Source organism: Rhopalosiphum maidis, chromosome 3 (assembly GCF_003676215.2).
Source record: "Rhopalosiphum maidis isolate BTI-1 chromosome 3, ASM367621v3, whole genome shotgun sequence".
In the NCBI taxonomy this organism is placed as follows: Eukaryota; Metazoa; Arthropoda; class Insecta; order Hemiptera; family Aphididae; genus Rhopalosiphum; species Rhopalosiphum maidis.
Window position 1 is genome coordinate 34582465 of NC_040879.1, and position 18990 is coordinate 34601454.

The 18990-nt window shown below is 26.7% G+C and overlaps 1 protein-coding gene across 1 annotated transcript in view; it reads left to right on the forward strand.

Annotated features, from left to right (window-relative positions):
* Nucleotides 1-3750: 3750 nt before the first annotated feature.
* LOC113557150 (neurexin-1) overlaps nucleotides 3751-18990 on the forward strand; it is a 232115-nt gene continuing 216875 nt past the window's right edge. Inside the window, exon 1 of the mRNA XM_026962482.1 lies at nucleotides 3751-4258. The gene's annotated coding sequence lies outside the window, so the exon portion shown is untranslated. The remainder of the gene's footprint in view (nucleotides 4259-18990) is intronic.

Below are 18990 nucleotides of genomic sequence, written 5' to 3' on the forward strand. Positions count from 1 at the left end.
TGTTTTTCGATCAAACGACCTTTGCACACACGGTTTTCGATGATAAATTAAAGATTCACTCATTCCATAATAGCCCATGCGGAGCCGTCCATAACAATATTAAATAATATAATAATATGTGAGCGGTCTAGTGTGTGCGCGCGCGCGCACCAAACGGGACGGCGCCGAACGGTCGGCTGACGGACCGCGTACGAACATGATAGTATGATACGTCGGTGCTGCAGTCCACTGTCAAAACGATGTCGCGTGTAAAATACGACAACGCAAACGTCAATTGTCGAACGCACGACCGATGCGACGTCAAACGAAAATAATTTGTTTGACACGCTTTTCACGATGACGCGTAGCCTCTATTATTATAGGTAACAATTAGCTGATTGATTTTAATTATTTCAATATTATCTCTTACTTATATCGTATGTTTTTTTTTTTATATTATGTTTACCGTTTGGTATGTATACTACAATATTGTGGATCGGATTGTTGTAGTGACTAGTGGTGGCCTGAAAATCGCTGACTTTTAGAGTAGATTCGAATTATATTTACTTTTCTTATGGTTGTTATATTTTATTCAGTACCATTGCAATAAATAATCGTCATAAATCTGTCAATTATACATTTTCCGTCCTCTTGATTGTATTGACGGTGCGCACAGCGTTATATAATATTTTTCGATGTGATATTATTATGTGAATGATTTATTTTTTGATAGCTATACATATCAATATTTATATAGACACATACCTAATGCAATGCATTGGTTGATATTATTTAACATTAGCGTTTAAAATATTGGCAAACTGAGTCTTGGTGCACCTATTATATATTAAAAGTAATATCCCGGTGGTCTGCAGTGCCGTCGCTAAGTTTTTCGAGACCCTAGCACCTAGAATTTGTGTAAAAATATAACAAGCTCAAATGTATTATTAGTATTACTAATTTTTTCCCAATTAATCTATATAGTGATATATTATAATAAATTATAAAGGTTAAAATTATTTAATTTTTTAGTAATACATAATAATATAATATGCGTATAACATGATTGGTTAAACATATACCTGGTCAAAGACGGCCGAAGTTATTAAATATAAATAATAAAACGAAGTAAACAATATATTACTAAAGAGTATCTTCGGATTTAAAAAGAAATATTTTAGGGTACCAGGAGTTAAAAAAAGTTTGGAACCACTGCTCTAGTCAAATGCTAAACAAAATACAATTTATTAATCCTATTTTTATATTTCATCAGTTCTGTACTGTTTACAATTTTGTTTAGGGGTCGATACGGATACGAATGGTAACGGAGGGTAGAATAGGATCTATATATAATATAAAGTACATAATAAAATAATGTATATTTATACAAACGCAACTACTATATAGTTGTATTCACAATAATACTTAGTTTGCTTTGAAGCACTGCAGCTATAGGTGTGTCTACGGTGAAGGTAGATGAGTCTGCAGCTGCTTATCCTGCGAGATTTTCTGTAACCGTAGGGCACATTTTTTTTTTTTACCTTATTTTAAACTTGAATATAATTTTTTTTATATCATAAATTCACAATAGTTTTCAAATATTTAAAGATTTTGATAGATAGTCTATAATTTCTTATGTATTTGAATGTATTAATTGTACATTAAAATATTATTGTTTTAGAAAGTATTGTTCTTGTGAAAGCTTTAGTGCTTTCGTTAATACAAAGTTCCATAATACCATGATTAAATAATTAACGGACGGTCATTAACCGTGTAAATAATAAAGATTTGCCTATAATAATATTAACTACAATATTAACATTAACATAATATATTATGTAACTTTAAAAATGTTGTTTTAAAATTTTACTTAAAAAATATGTATTGTTATTAATTTTTTAAGATTTGGAGTGTTGGAATATATATGATGGATATATTTTTGTTTTATGCGATGATTTTATGATACGTAACATTTTAAAAATCAAACTTTTGGATTATTTTTAAGAATCGACATGATATATTGCTGTTTCCCAAAATTCATTAACTATTTACGTAATACCTCAAATAAAAATATGTAAAAAAAATATTATGCAATTTAATAATATAAATGAAAATTTGATTGTGTATATATGTTATCGAATTTGGTTCTGGGTCATACGACCGACTACCAAAATACCGACAAGACGAGATATACTACTTTAGACTATTAACTAGTTTCTGGAGTATGATTATGATCTTTGTCGGACCTCGAATTATTTTTTCCTTCAATTGGAATTAAAATAATATAAAATATATAGAAGCTGCGCATACCTTCGACAGTTCAATTAAATTTACACGCTCGGAAAAAGACACCGTAGTGGCAATTAATGCTCGTTGTAGCGTAATAAAATGTTTCGATTTAACAATAACATTAAATAATGTATCTGGACGGCTTATTAATTTCACGACTGATTTGTTTCTATAACTTTAAAATCTCCGATAATTTCTGTGTAAATCATATTATTTTTAGTCTTTTCTAGAGACAAGTGCTAACCTAACCGTCGGTCGATTATCTATCGCCCATTGAATTTAGTTGGTTTTGGAAAAACTTTAGGGGCTAAACACAAGGGATGATCCTTTAGGATAATCCCTAAATTTTATCCTACGTCAAAGCCTACTCTGCCACAGAGACTTGAGCACGCCTATCATGGGTCTGAAGTGGTCTAAAATATGCAATAACATTCTGGTGAACATATTAAAATCTCAATACCTAGAACGTCCAATTATCTTGTATTGTTCACAGTTAATATTATAATATTGTTCAATGAGAATTAGCACGCACTTATTAACAAATATAAACAATGAGACCGATCTTACGATCAAAAACAATGAAAATCATTCATTTTAAATTATATTTTTAGTAGGTAAATAATAATTTATGAGTGGCATTCTACGAAGAGAAAAAAATAAGATTTTCCGCGTTTTAAAGACTTGTCATCATATACGATATTATTTCATTGAAAATACAGTAGGGCCCTATATTATTGAATAACAGTTCGATTTATTCAAGTAATAGATATCGCTCGGCGAGCTCTACTCAATCGGAATGTTTTTGACGCGTTTCATATAATGTGGCGTATTAGTAATAAGGCAACAACAACAACAACAACAACAAAACAAAAACAAAAACAGAATCATCATCAACGTGTGACATCGATACACCACGTTGGTTTCAGTACGCGCGTGTGAGTACCGTGAAATCATATTATTGTATTACATTATACGGTTTGGCACTTTGGCGGATGTAGCGACGACGTCACGTTGTCCTCGACCACGCCGCGTAGCGTCGATGGTGTGAGTGTGTGTAAAAGTTCGTGAGAAATCGCCGGCGGGCGGGCGGGCGGCAGTGGTGGACGTTGCGTGCACGCGTGGTCACGTGAGCGGGACGGGCCGGCGGCGTGGAGGTGATCGTACGTAAACCGCCGTAGTAAAGCCCGTCGTAAGGGTCGCCGCCCGCGCCGTCGCTCTAACGGCGGTATATTATACGCACGCCGCCGCTGTTTTCATAGTGGAAAGTCCGCGCGCGTGTACACCCCTACCGCGGCCGCCGCCGAGACCGGCCATACCGCGCGCACCCGTCGCGCGATCGGCCGGCGTCGCCGAACAGTCGGCCGCCGTCGCGCGGACAACGCGCGCAGGGCTGGTGGCGTAGGGGTGCGAGTACGAACGCGACGACGACCGCGCACGCCGTGTCACGTCCGCCGCCCATCACGCCAGCAGTCCGTAGTAGTCGTTTGTCCGCTTCCACGTCGTCCGTTCGTTCGGTCGTCCGTCCGCCCGTCCGTGTCTGTCCGCGTCTTCGGCGCGATCACCGTACTCGCACGGCGTCGTTCCGAATCCCCGGAGACTCCGTCTGATTGTCTCGCACAAACGCGATTCGTTTTGGTTCGTCTTGTCGATTTGTTTTTATCTCTAACCGATTTTCACCTCTGTCGAACTCTTTCGTGTCTCCGTATCCGGAGCGTGAAACTTTCGCGTGATCAATTCGCGGGTGCATCCCCTCACTGTCCCGACATTCATCGTCGTTCAGCGATTCCTTTTTTCCGAAAAAAAAAAATAAATTAATCACCAAGACCCGGTTCACTGTCGTACGCGACACGACACATCCGATAGTGACGAGTGAAACGATTTTCGTCGTTCATCTTCGCCGCACCGGAACATTGGCCGTTGCGGCAGTCAGCATCGTCTACGGGTGTCGATCTAGTACGATTTACGACAGTCCGGTCATCTCGTGACACACGTGAGTAATAACCCTCTAGTATGATATAGACGTGATCAATATGATAAAATTTTCGTTAGTTTTTATTTTGTCGATAATAAAATATTATTATAAACCGCTTGTTTGACGTACAATACTTACAATACCATGGTCACATATTGAGGTGACCATTTTAAGAAAAAAAAAAGAATTATAAATAACTATAAGTTCCGTTAATAAAATATACAAACGGTTCCTGTAAATGATTATTTAAAATATTTAAGTACTGCACGTTTTCGTTTTAAATCATTTGCCAGAACCCGCAACGGTTATGTCATGTGCGCGATTTTCCCCGCCATTATTCAAATAAAACGTGTCTTAATCGGCTGTTGACGTTATGATGTCGTACGGTGCACTAGCGGCGACAAATCAAAGGCACCGCAATACATAGCCGCGTACTCTAGCTTTCCCCACTTTTTTCTTCACCCGCCTTTACACAAACGATAAACTCCTGCGGGTTTATGGTTTCTCGGAAACACTTATCATAAGTCGTTTTGGGTGCATTTCACCATTACCTACAGACATAATAATATTATTATAATGCAAAACGTTACTCAGAACCACGATATAATGATACTCTATTATGAATAGTGATAAAACATGATAAATATAATAGTATTAATATAATGTTATAATAAAAAAATAATGTCAACCATTGGATGAAAAAATTCGTTACTTATTGACCAGTGGTTTAGGCATTTATTTTATTTGAATACAGTTGTGATTTAATTATATTTTTTAATACGTTAAGTTTGATGAATACAATTAATACAAATAAGTTTTGACATAATTGACATTAGGTCTTGATTTTTTTTTGCATTCTTTCATATTTAGTGTATCATGATCGATGGTCTACAATCTATACAAATAATTGCTATAGATTTAGTTTGTACTATTAGTGATGTACCTATTTCGAATATAACTTATTGTAAAACAATGAATAGCTCAATAAATTATTGTTTGAAGTCATTGGTTAATGTTTTATTTTATTTAAATAATGTGTATAATACTATATACTTAGACAAATATATCTATCTTATATTTTTCCTTTTTTTCGTTAAGTATTTCCAGTACAAAAGGGTTTCTCTATTTTACTGATTTTAATATTTTATTATAGTTTTTTTAAACAAAGTATAAAGGTATCTATAATATAGGCCCTATATATGGTTTTACTGAATTTAAATTTCTAACAATGTGTATATTATATAGAAGGTTTGATATCGTTAACGAGTTGTGTAGTTACTGCAGGAATGTACGTTTTAAAACGCGATACTTCCGAGTATAAAGGATCTACAAAAAAGGTGTGAACAAAATAAAATATATAACCGAATATTTTAATTTTTTAATTGTATTGCCACTATTAACCAATTGTCACGAATAAACGTGTTTGTAATATTAAAAAGTGAAAAATATTTCTAAAATATACCTAGAAAAGTACAAAAGAAAATACTAAATTAATCATTTTGTGAAAAGTATGCAAAAGTATACGTGCTAGAATTCATCAGAGGAATGTACGTCCTGTTTACAAGATTAGACCATATTATTTAATGAATCATTTTAACTTCCTCGAAAATGATTTTAAAACTGGCATAGAAAAATATTAATAATCTGACAATAGAAATGATTTTAATATATTACCTTTAAAATTATTTTATAGTTAAAATAATTTTTGTTTTTACTATAATTTGTTTTATTATTGTACAAATACATCATGCAATTATGGGTTTATTAATATTTTTTTTAAATGTTGTTGTATTTACTTTTGTAAGTCAATATTTTTTTTAAAATTTTAAACATTTTAAAAATTCATTTTGACTACTATGTATCCTGTAAGACTATGCTGTAAGCAAGATGCGTAAAGTATATTATAGCACGTCTACATAATCTATAGGTCGGTAGACAGAATAATATTATATATTGACCAGAATATTAATTTGATAAGAAAATAAGCTTACCTTAGTTAGAAACAATTATGTTGAAAAATAACAGTGTTTGATTAATAATATTAGATAATTATAGGTAATTTTTTATAAAATTTTACTAAATATAAAAATAATTTAAGTATTTAACTATATATTATTTGTTAGCTGTTATTTATTTTTTATATAATCTTATAGCTATAAAATGATATTGTGATACAGTATTTATTTGCAGTGAAACACAAATGTCAAATTATTACAATTTATGTGTAGAATACAAATAATGCAATGCCCATATCTCGATTGAAAACACTATCGAATTATAATATATTGGGGTGATATGCATGCAACGTTATCAAAAGATAATACTATACTCTGAGTGCTTTTGTCTTTTAACCAATCGAATTTGTATTTTCCCCAAATGTGTTATTGTTAACCATAGTAATCAAATAACGCCTGTAAATTAAGTATTCGTAATATATGTATGTAGAATATTAAGATAAAACTAGTGTATATTATGAAAAATTTAAATTTTAAATTGGTATGCATATAAAAAGTACATTTATGTAATTTTAATTTTTTTTAATTGTTTTTTAAACAACTATTTTAGAATCTTCATTAAATTGTCAAGCTTTTAGGCAAAGCATGGACATTTTTATCAACATTTGTAAAAATAAAACTAAAAAAATACAAAAACATATAAAAAGATTAAAAATATTCGACATATTTTGAAAATAATTTAAAATAATTTTGTGTAATAATAGCATTTTTCAAGTTATTACAATTATTTTTTTTGAAATTATATAAAAAATATTGTTTGAAAAGAAATAAAAATACTTTTACTTATTTTACGATTGAATATCCAATGGTGTTATTATAAGAATTTCAATTATTTAAAAAATAAGGTATTCCTTTTTATGCTTAAATTTTTTCATTTTTATTTCCAGGTTAAAAATTTAAAGGTATCTCGTATTATAATTCAAATTTATAGATATTAAAATAAAATATTATTTAATTTTTTAATTATATAATTACTCATATTTTCGTGATTTTTACGAAGTTGTATGATTTTAACATTAAGTATGTATAAAAACAAAATTATTAGTTTGTATTTTTCATATAAATTTTTTAATTCCAATAAGAACAAGTCGAAGAAAAAACTTGCTTAAAATGTTCAAGCATTCTATTCGAGACATATAAACAATGCTTAAAAATAAATTTAAAAATTTGGAAAATTTAAATTACTAAAAACAGCACAGTAAGATTAAACATTTTTTGAAACTTATAGAAGGCCTAGAAAATGTTAAATATTTAGTGAATGATTCAAGTCTCTATAGTTATTAATTTCCATAATAAATAAATAATATTAAAAATATATGGATTAATAGATTTTGTCAAAAATTTTCGTAACGAATCACGTTTTTTTTCCAATTTTTTTTAAAATTATTGGCCAGTGCCCAGTATGAAACAGTAAATTTTGTTTTATAAATAGCTAACAAAAACAAGAATTTTAAATTATTTTTGGAGAATATGTACTGAATAGTATTGCATGTAACTACTATACATCCTATCTTTACGAGCCATATGCCCCAGCCACTTAATCTTCGGAAAATTTGGTTTAAATAACTTCACAAACATTCTAGACCCTTATGTGTGAAATCTGATGAGGTTCTAATCCCACGTGGTCCGATCGTGGTAAGCGTTGTCAATGGTACTCACGGCTATTGAGTAGCCAAGTTTATTCCGTCGCCGTTGGTAATTTTGTGAAATGTTCGTAACGACTTTTCTCAGTGTCGTCTGCTTCCACTGGCACACTAGATCTGACCGTTTTCGTCACTTTTTCTTTTTTCCTTTTATCACACTTACGAGTGCCCATGTATATTGTATATAATTGTACAGTGTAACGTGCAATTTAGTTTTCGATACAAGTCTCGATCTATAACTGTTTACAATTGTTTGAGACGTTTGGGCTTTGATCACTTCAGACTCGACGAATTGTACTCATGTTTCTCTAAAGTTACGTCATTTCATACGATTGGATGTACAAAGTTGTTTATATTACATTATTATTTATAATATATATTTATATATAATTATTTAATTTACATTATATAATATGAGTTGGATTCAGGAAATCCTTTTATAATCGTTAAATGTAAGTTAGTTAAATATTATACTATATAATTTATAATCAACATACTTAATATAATGGTAGGTGATTCCAACATTGTTTTTATTCTAACGATCATAAAAATGTAAAAGTATAATTTTTATAATATACATAACCACAAGGCCGTAGCCAGAAAAAAATTTTTTTGAAGGGAGTTTAGTGTACAAATATGTAAATATTAATATTTATTATACAAGTTTTAAATATAATAGACATTTAAACCTATTCAATATTACGAGTATTAACACTTGTTGAAATTAATTCTTAATTGTTAAAAATTTAATTTTTGACAAAATTGAAATTGTTAAAATCATAAATACAGAAAACATTTACAATATTTTATAATAACTATTAGTAGTGTAACACAATAAATACAAATCAAAATTTAAGACATATTAGTCTATCACCATTTTATTTAATACAGATGATAATGTTTCTAAAGCTAATACCTAAAATTAATATTTTAAATGTATATTAATGTCCCGTTATTATCTATGAATACATTGGTTTTATTTGAACATATTTTTAAAAATTAGTAATTAGTTTATTATAGAAATGTAACCAACAAATATTGAATATTCTTCACTTATATTTCATAGCAAAACAAAAAACAATAATTTTAAGTCATACATTTAATACCATTTTCAATCTTAATATTTAGAAAATGTTATTAAGTGGTTACTGTAGGTTACTAAGGGTCACTGAAATGAGCATGTTAAATTTTAATTGAATGATAGGCATATTATTGTTTATGGAAAACAATTTTGAGTAAAGATGGAATGTCAACCTTTATTATTAAGTATATTTCATGATATTATGTCTATTGATATAGCTATTAAAGTAAATTATTTTACTATTAGTATAATCACTAATCAGTAAGATTTTTTTCAAAAATGTTGTATCATTTATTCTTCTTTATGTCTTCAATCGTTTGATTAGTTTACTGCATATCTCCAGCATCCCTATTATTAGTCAGAGCCTTCAACTTCTTGTAGAATAGCTAATATCACATTATTATTATTAACTTTTGAATTTAATTTATAGTTAACCGTAAAACAAAGTAAATGGTTTTGTAGTTAAAATAAATATCTTTAAACTAATATACGTACTATGTGTTTTGAAAATTTCATTAAATATAATAATATATAGTAAAATTAATAATATAATTTAATTTAATTGTAAAAATACTTCATTAAACTTTAGTTCTGTTTCAAAAATAACAGTACTGTAGATTGAAAAAAAAATATTTGAAATATTTATCATCGTTAGTATAATTATACTAAACATTATTTATTATAAATCCCATGATTTCTATGAATCGAAAATTGTAGACAAATCATGGTTTTATGGATAGTTTAAAAGTATCAACTGTATAGGTAATTCATTTGATAAGAAGAAAATGTATATTGTGCATTCGTATTGAAAAAATGAATAACTTTAAGGGGATTGGAAGCGGTGATTTTCTGTTTTTGTCTTACACGCATGGAACATAGGAAAAATAGCTATACGCGCCTGACAAAAATTAAGGTACTTCTAGTTGTTTGATTTAAAATACAATGTAAAAATGATTGAATTGGTATACAAGTTTACTTTGCATCGATCGAAGCATACTTTTAATATATTTAATAATAAAAATTAACATATTTATAAAATTTAAAATATTTATTCTCATCAAAATATTTATTTTAAATAATAAAACAATCGAAAAAGTGCTTCGACCTATGCAAAGGAAACTTGTATACCAATTAAAACATCTTTACATATTTTTAATGGAAAAACTATAAGTACCTTAATTTATGTCAGACGTTTATCTATGTACCGCGTGTGTCAGACAAAGACAGAAAGTCACCACTTCCAATCCCCTTAAATTAATGTTATTTATAAAACATAATTGTTTTACTATGGGTGATTTAAATTAAATTTAATTAAGATAACAAATAATTAATTGTTATTTGGACAAATATCAGTATTGTTATAATCTTGGGGGTACTCGACATTTTTTAAGGGGTACAAGTCTGGCCAACATGACGTATGTAAGTCTTCAAATATTTTTATATATATTTTAGTTTAGTAACTAAGAAGGGTTACCCAAAAAAATTTATTGATAAAAAGGGGTACATTGTTTATAAACGTTTGAGAATCCCTGTTGTAATATATAAGAATTGATATTATTTTAATGACAATAACTTAAAATATAATATAATTCCTAGAATAAATTGTCTATTAAACCAAAAAAAAAAAAAAATACTTTTATTGTTTAAAACCATAAATGGAATAATTATAATTGTTTATAATTTTTGTAATGTATTCAATGCTTATAGTAAAATTAAAATTAAATTTTATATTAATACATATGTTAAGTGAAATTCTTTCACAGTTTTAATGAATCTTTAATACGTAAGACCAGTTTATTTTTGATTTCATATAACAATACTTAGTTTGAATACTGTTCGACAAACTTGATTAATGTGATGTATTATTTCAGTAAAAGTATTAGTTATTTATTCATATCCCATGTGCATGTATCAAATCATCATTAATAATGAGTTTCTAAAAAAATATAAACAAATATGTTAATATATATATATTTATGATTTATATAATATACAAACATTTATTTTAATTATTGATATCATCATTATTTAAAATTTACATTGATGTATTGAGGTTGGAAATGACAGAATGATAAATTTATTTTTCTAAACTTATATGGGTAATAATGAAAATATTATTTTCATTTAACGTGATTTTAATGGTGAATTAGAAGCTTAACTTTAGGATGGATTGTTATATAATACTATTAGGTAGTTTAGAATTAGGTAACCATATATTAATTTTTGATCTAAAATTATGATCTTAACTATCATTCTTAAACTAAATTTCCATTTCTAATTTTTAAATATTTGACATAAAACATAATAGGTTGATAAAAAAAAAAACCATATTTTTTATAGTTAGGCTCAATAATAATAATTCTTATAGTATTTTGTTATTTAAAGACTAGAGATTAGTGCACCAGCTAATCGCAGCCAACACAAATTGTACAAGTAGGATCTATAAAAATCTCAAGCATGGACAATAACAGGAAAAAAAGGAAAAAAATACTCAATCATGCACTAAAAATATAATATAAAGTAAAATATAATAATAAAGTATAATATATAAAAATATAATTGTTTTATTTTATTTTATAAGTAAGTAAATTATCATCCAACATAAAACAATCAACTAACTCTTTTTTGATTATGCGTATCTTTATGCCTACTGTTGCGTACGGATTTGGATAAATTAAACAAAAACATAAGTATGCTACGTGACTTGCAATACATAATGTATCTTTAAAAATTATAAAAACTATGAAAACTCTAAAGATAATACGTTATTTAAAATTAATTAGTCAACTGTATGTATAGTATTTTTTTAAATTTGTGAGTTACTGTGTCATAGAATGATAAAAGAAAGTTAAAAATATAACCAAATAACGATTAGAGTGGATATTAGGTACTAGGCATATACTTCCAACAATAATCAATATATTATATATACTTATATAATACTATACATTTATATAATTTTACTTCTAGTTCTAAATAGGTTATGTGGCTTGTATTGAAAATATTATCATTTATTGCTTTCATCATCATTATTTCTTTGGTTATTGCCAAAACTGGGTTTATCTGAGTATTTATTTATATGATAAAATACAATTTTGAACGTGATTTTCCACTGTTGTTAAAATACTTAATTACTTAATTACTTAATGTTAAAATAACGGTGTTACTCAAAAATGAATCAGGCATTTTTTCGATATCATGAATTTTATTATCATAATGTGGTTTATCACTGTTGGAAGGAAATAAAATTATCTAGCAATGTTATATCTAGAATTATATTTATCAAAATAGTTTTATTAATATCTTGACAAAAAATTCCAATTAATGCATTCATAGAGAAAAGACTAAAGAGTTTGCAATGAAATTGGGCACCAAAATATTTTTAAGGCAGCAATGGATGTCTAACAAATTTAAAAAGCAGAATTTATGTTGTTTTAAAGCAAATTCATGTTAAGTGGTGTTGTATAACCAATAATATAAAAACATGTTTTTTATGAATTAATAATTTACTAAAGCCTATCAAAATATTCATCAGGTGTTATTTCTAATATGGACAAAACAGGCTTAATTTTTAAACATTTACTTGATAAATTCGTATTGACTATGATTTGTTTATATTTTACTATAAACTATAAGTTAATGTGGTCGAATATATTTTATTTTTTAATTTTCAGATTATCGTACATTTATTTTACTTTGGAATGGCTGGAATATACGTATCTGTAGACCAATTCTATTTATATAGTTAAAGTATGATTATTTTTAATATTTTTTGTATTTTAATAAATAAAAATATCATAAAATAACTTAAATACATTTTAGATTCTGAACGGAGTGATGAATGTATTGACTTTACAATGTTGTGTGTGTTTTTTTTTTATTATTTATTTATTTTTTTTTGAGTCTGTCATCACATTTTGGGTAATAATGCTTTGATTTTTTACTTCAGCCTCTCTTTAAAAAGGACATTGAATCTACTTGGTACTTTAGGAGGTTAAAAGTTTAAATTTTCAGTAAATTTCAAAAGCGTCAGAAAAAACTCAGAAAAAATAACGAAAAACTGGAATTTTTACGCATAACCACTTTTCCACAAAATCGATTTTTTGATTTTGCTGTAATTCAAAAACAAATCATTGTAAATACTTTAAATTTTCACTTAATGTTTATATTAGCGTTATCTATTTACGATTACATTTTCCAAATATTTAGAATTTTTTTAAACTATTTATAGACCATTGAAATTTTCGATTTTTTATGAAATCACTAAAATTTGCAAGGAATTTTGAAGTTGAAAATTCATAAAATCTTTGTAATTTATATCTATGGTTAAAAAACCCAACACAAGATTCTTGTGTTCAATTTCTTCTTCAAATAAGTTTAAAAAAAAAACTTCAGCGTCACAATGGAAAAAATTTTATGAGCGTATGAAATTTTTTTTTTTACGAAATCTAGTTAAATAATGATATATTACAATTCAAATATAGGTAATAATATAATATATCCTACTAATTATCCTAGACCAGTGGTTCCCAAACTTTTTCCTATCGAGGCACATTATTATTAGTTGTTATAAGTCACGGCACACTTTGAATAAATATTTTCTACTTATCGAATACAACGTAAGTAACATCTGATTTGATAATTAATCATCTCATAATTTTAAAAGAAAAAATGAAAAAGTACTTCCAATCTTTGCTTATTAACGTAAATGATTGGGTGCGCAATCCTTTTGCAGTAACATCAGATTGAATATCACATCTACAGGATTAGTTGAACAACAACAACTTTTAGAACTTCAATCATTGAAATTAAAATTTATTTAACGAACTTAAACTGTTCCAGTTTTGGAGTTTTATTAACACATAGTATCCGATAATTACAGAAATTATAGTAAATATATTATTACCATTTTTTACAACATACCTCTGTGAACTTAGGTTTTCCGCATTAACAAATATTAGAAATAAAAAATGTGAACTACTTTTATCAGTTGAACAAGAATTGCTGGTGTGTTAATTGTCGATCCCTCCTAGAATTGAACTATTATGCAAACAACATCAAGCACACGTTTTACACTAAAATTTGTTATTATATCTCTATTTTTTTAATTTTAAAGTTCATTTTTATATTAACTATATTTAAGTGTTGTGAAACAAATCATATATTTTTTTATAAAAAAAGTTCAAGTTGTCGCGGCACACCTTTCAAATTTCACGGCATACCCTTTGGAAAACACTGTCCTAGACTGACAAATCATCTCCGTTCAGAATCGTTTTTTGTATGCAATGATACCTGTCATTGCATTCAAATTTAACACATCTATGATAGTGACCTACTCTCCATTTCTACTATACAGCAGAGCGATATCCACTTGCCCATCTTTTTTTTTTTATTATTATAATAATTATGTATAAATCTTTTTTATTTTATATGCATATATTTTGAATATGTTTGTAATAAGGTTTCGATGATATACAATATTTTTCGTTTTATTGAATACTAGTTTAATCAGGAATTATATTTATTTAGTTGAGAATTTCTGAAAAAATGAACATAATACCCAATGGAGTAGATAACATATTACATGTTTATAACATGTAATCGAATCTTTCTTACTCTATTAGATTTGTTCAAGATTATTTCTTTCTTTGACTTGCAATGACGATGAATACGTTTTTTTTTTTATAGTTTTCTTATGGAAGAAATGACATATACATACGTTTTACCATCAGTGTTTTTTCCTCTATTTTATATAGTTTTAACTAATAAACTAACATATTTAATATAGAACTATGTAAGAGATATTTAAATATGTTATCACTAAAAATATTTTATTAAAAAAAGACGACAAATATATACGTCATTAATCTGAAAATTTTAATTTTAATTTTCGATTTCCCATTCCTAATAAGCTCTTTGAGTATTTTAAGTTTACATCTTGAAAATTTTTTTTTATTTTAATATTAAATTCCAAATTTAATCTAAACTATATTTTTTTTGATAAGAGTTATAATTAATTTAAAATAACTGAATATTAGAGTAATATAAAATGTTTTAATTATTCTATTTTTATAAATTGTAATATTATACTCAAAGAAAAGTTTAAGTAAATTAACCTTGGTTTATTTGTATACATTATTAATTGTACATACTTAAAATGAAATATAAATACATCATTAATAAATATTTTGTATTGCTATATATTTTCCAAACGTCAAAAATATGTAATTCTGTTAACAATACGTTTAGATGACAATGCTGATGAAACTTTTTTTAAAAAAAGAGATTAAAAATATTTTGAGTATTTTACACATTGCTTCTCAAATATATCAATAAGTATAACATATAATTAGAAAACATGTAAATAACTATTAAAATGGCTTTGTCCACGTATATTGTTAAAATTAATAATAGAAGGTATTTAGCGTACTTTTAAATTATAACTAATTTATTTAAGTAATTTTTTTGGTAATAGAATTATAGAATAATAATAGTTGAAAAATAACATTAAAACTAGTATATAATGATTTTTATTTATTCAAGAATATTTAATTTACAATCTATGTTACAAGACAATATAAGAAGATACGTACCATGGTGCAAAAAAGATAATGTGGATAGTGATGGTTAGAAGGTTTAAAAGGGATTTATTTGCACAATTCCAGGTTTAGATTGCATAGGCCCAAATAAGTCTTAATAGTAATTTGTAGATTGTAATTTTTGTGTGAAAAGCTAGTTTTGATTTCAGAATAATTTTGTGAAGTAAATTAAGTCAACTATTGTGAATTTTCCTTTTAGATTTGATGTGAGGATCCTAAGTTAATCTTTTATTGAGTATGACAACGATATATTTGACTTTTAAGGAAGTATACAAAGATAAAACATTTTTTGTAATAATCTTGATTTTCTATAGAATTAAGAAATAAAAAATAAAGGGATATTGTTTTAAATTGGAATAAAAGTTATTTTGCGTACAGTAAAATTTATAATGTGAGAAATACTATGTACTTATGAACAAAGAAAGTTTTACTAAAGTACTAACTAAAAAATATACTATTCTAAATTTATATTCGAATCAAGTTTAAAGGAGGATCTTATTCCAAACCTTTTAAATATATAACAAAATATTCAAATACTTAAAGATAAGACTTCAATACACGAAAATCAGAAATATGCTAAAATATGTAAAACAAAATTTATATACTTTTAGTTATTTTATTATAAACAAAAGTCCATTTGAATTCAATATAGTATTGAGATTACTATGAAAAGAAAATATGCAAAATAGTTAAATTCTGTATCTTAACATTTAAATAATTTAACATATTTTATTATTAGATATATTATGAAGGTATTTAAAAAGTTCAATAAAGTTTTAGATTCTTAACGAAGTAACGAATATACTGATTTTACAATGCTGTGTGAGTTTTTTTCTTTGTTTGTTTGAAAAACAAATAAAAATAATAAAGAAAATCCAGAATTTTTACGTTAAACTAGTTTTTGACTAAATATGATTAAATCTTTTAATTTAATTTCTAAAAATCTCAAAAATGTATAAACTCAAAGTATTTTTTAATGAAAAATTTATAATATCCTAAATTTGTATAGCTAAAGTTTGGAAATTTAATAAAATATTCTTTATACGTAGTTCATATAAGCATTAAGAGGACGCTATACCCGTATGTGTTGTCTCTGTCTTATACACGCGTAACATAGCTAAAAACTGTTTTTCGCGGGACAACTTTACTCCCTGGATATTTTAATCAAAATAACCAAAATTATAAATCCCATTGGAAAGAACTTTACCTGCGACGTATCGTTTTAATTTTTTTGATAACATGAATGCATTTAAAGTTACCGGTTTGAGAACTTTAGGTTTTTGTTCATTTAATTATTAAAAATTATTGGGTACCACTATCAAAAAAATTAAAACGCTACGTCACAGGTAAAATTCTTCCCAATGGGATTTATAATTTTGGTAATTTTGATATAAATATCGAGGGAGAAAAGTTGTTCTGCGCAAAACAGTTTTTAACTATGTTATGCGTATGTAAGACAGAGACAATACGTGCGGGTATAGCGTCCTCTTAAGAAATCTAAATAATATATTTAGCATTAGAAATTATAGTCATTTGAAGTTCAAAATTCAGATTGGACAAAATTAAATATTTTAACGATGTAGATAATGATTTTAATTGTTTTATTTTCATTAAAAAAAAATATCCATAATAGAGATTTAGAACTTTTATGAATTTCACTATACGCAATGATATTTTAAAAATATGTAGATTAATTTTAAGATATAACCTATGTATTTCATGATACATGAAATTTATTCATATAGTATTATTGTCTTAAAATTTAATAACAATAATTTAATATGGTATAAATTATATTTATGATTATATTAATAATATAATAAATAGAGTATTTTTCAAAAAACTAAATCATCCTATTGTAATATTAATATAAATTATTTGAATAGCGATATCAATAAAAATATTATGAAATATATTTAGTATAGTTAGTGATGTAGACTTGACAAGTTGTTTTCGTTCAGAATTGTATTTCGTATACAATTATATACCATTGAATTTAAATTTAATTCATCTATTACAATGACTCACTTAGTTATTCGACACCGCCTGTACAACAGGGTGGTACCCATTTGCCCATATTTTTTAATTTAATTTTATTGACATGAAACAATATTTTATTGCCATAGGTGAGTTCATAAAATACAAATAGTAATGTTTATTTTATTAGAATAAAGAAATGGAAATGTTTTACAATATCATAGATCACTATTATTTTATGATTTGTTTTAAACGAAAAAGCTATAAATTTAAATAAAAAATTACTCGCGTAGTGCATAATTTTAATAATAACTAATAAACTATGCCGTAAATCATGTGCATATGTGTTTTTGGTTTACTGATAGTAGTGAGATATATTATTTAACCTCGTTCAATTGGTAAACATATATTTTAATGGATTGACACATAAGCCATTTAAAATACAGATAAATTAACGTGAGGTAGGTTGAGGTGGGTTGGTATTGTGCGTATTAGTTCAACACCGAGGGCAGCGTCTCTGATCGCCCACACTATGCACCTTCGATATATTGGTGAGTGCCACGAGCCAGGTCGTCAAAACCAGCATGCTTTGCATCACTATCTAACACCTTCAAGTAAATGCCAGTAAAAATGTTTGAGTCTAGCACTAAGTGTTGAAAAGTTTTTTCAACTCTCAAAATGTTTTTTATTCATATATACAATTTTTAAGAAATTGAAATAATTATGTTTTAATACTATTTATTTTCAAACATTTGTGAACATAAATCATTAAGTGACAAATTTTTTATAACAATTTTTTACATATCATGTACAACTAAATTTGTTAGAAAAAAAAAATTTAAATAATGAATAATAGATAGTATGTATTTAATTTGTGAGTAGTAGTACATATATTAAATATCACTCATATTGAATTGTTAGATATCAGTTACATAAATAATTACAATGAGTTTTTTTATATTAAAATGTATTATAATTATATAATATTTATTAAAATATAAAAATACTTCAATCTTCGACATTGATGCTCTCTTCTGATAGCAAATGAGGCTTTGTTTTGTGAGAGGGAGGGATGATTAAAATAAAAAATGTTTAGTACTACCCATCTAACTTACTGTAAGTCGTAAGACCTTGACATTTTCATTAAACGGAATTTTGTGAATATGATAATATTTTTTATCTTTTTTTCAACTTATTTATTTTATTTTATTTTTAACTTAAAATACATAAATATTTACTCTCCAATTTCATGTAATGCAATAAACTACTAACAAATCTTATTTCAACAATTCTTTAAATACAATAAACCCTTTCAGATATTTTAAATATTATACTAATGTATGAATTAAAAATTTACTTAAAATAATATTATTTAAATTAAATTTATATATTTATGAAACCTTTTTTTACTGATAGATTGAAAGGTGATTTATGT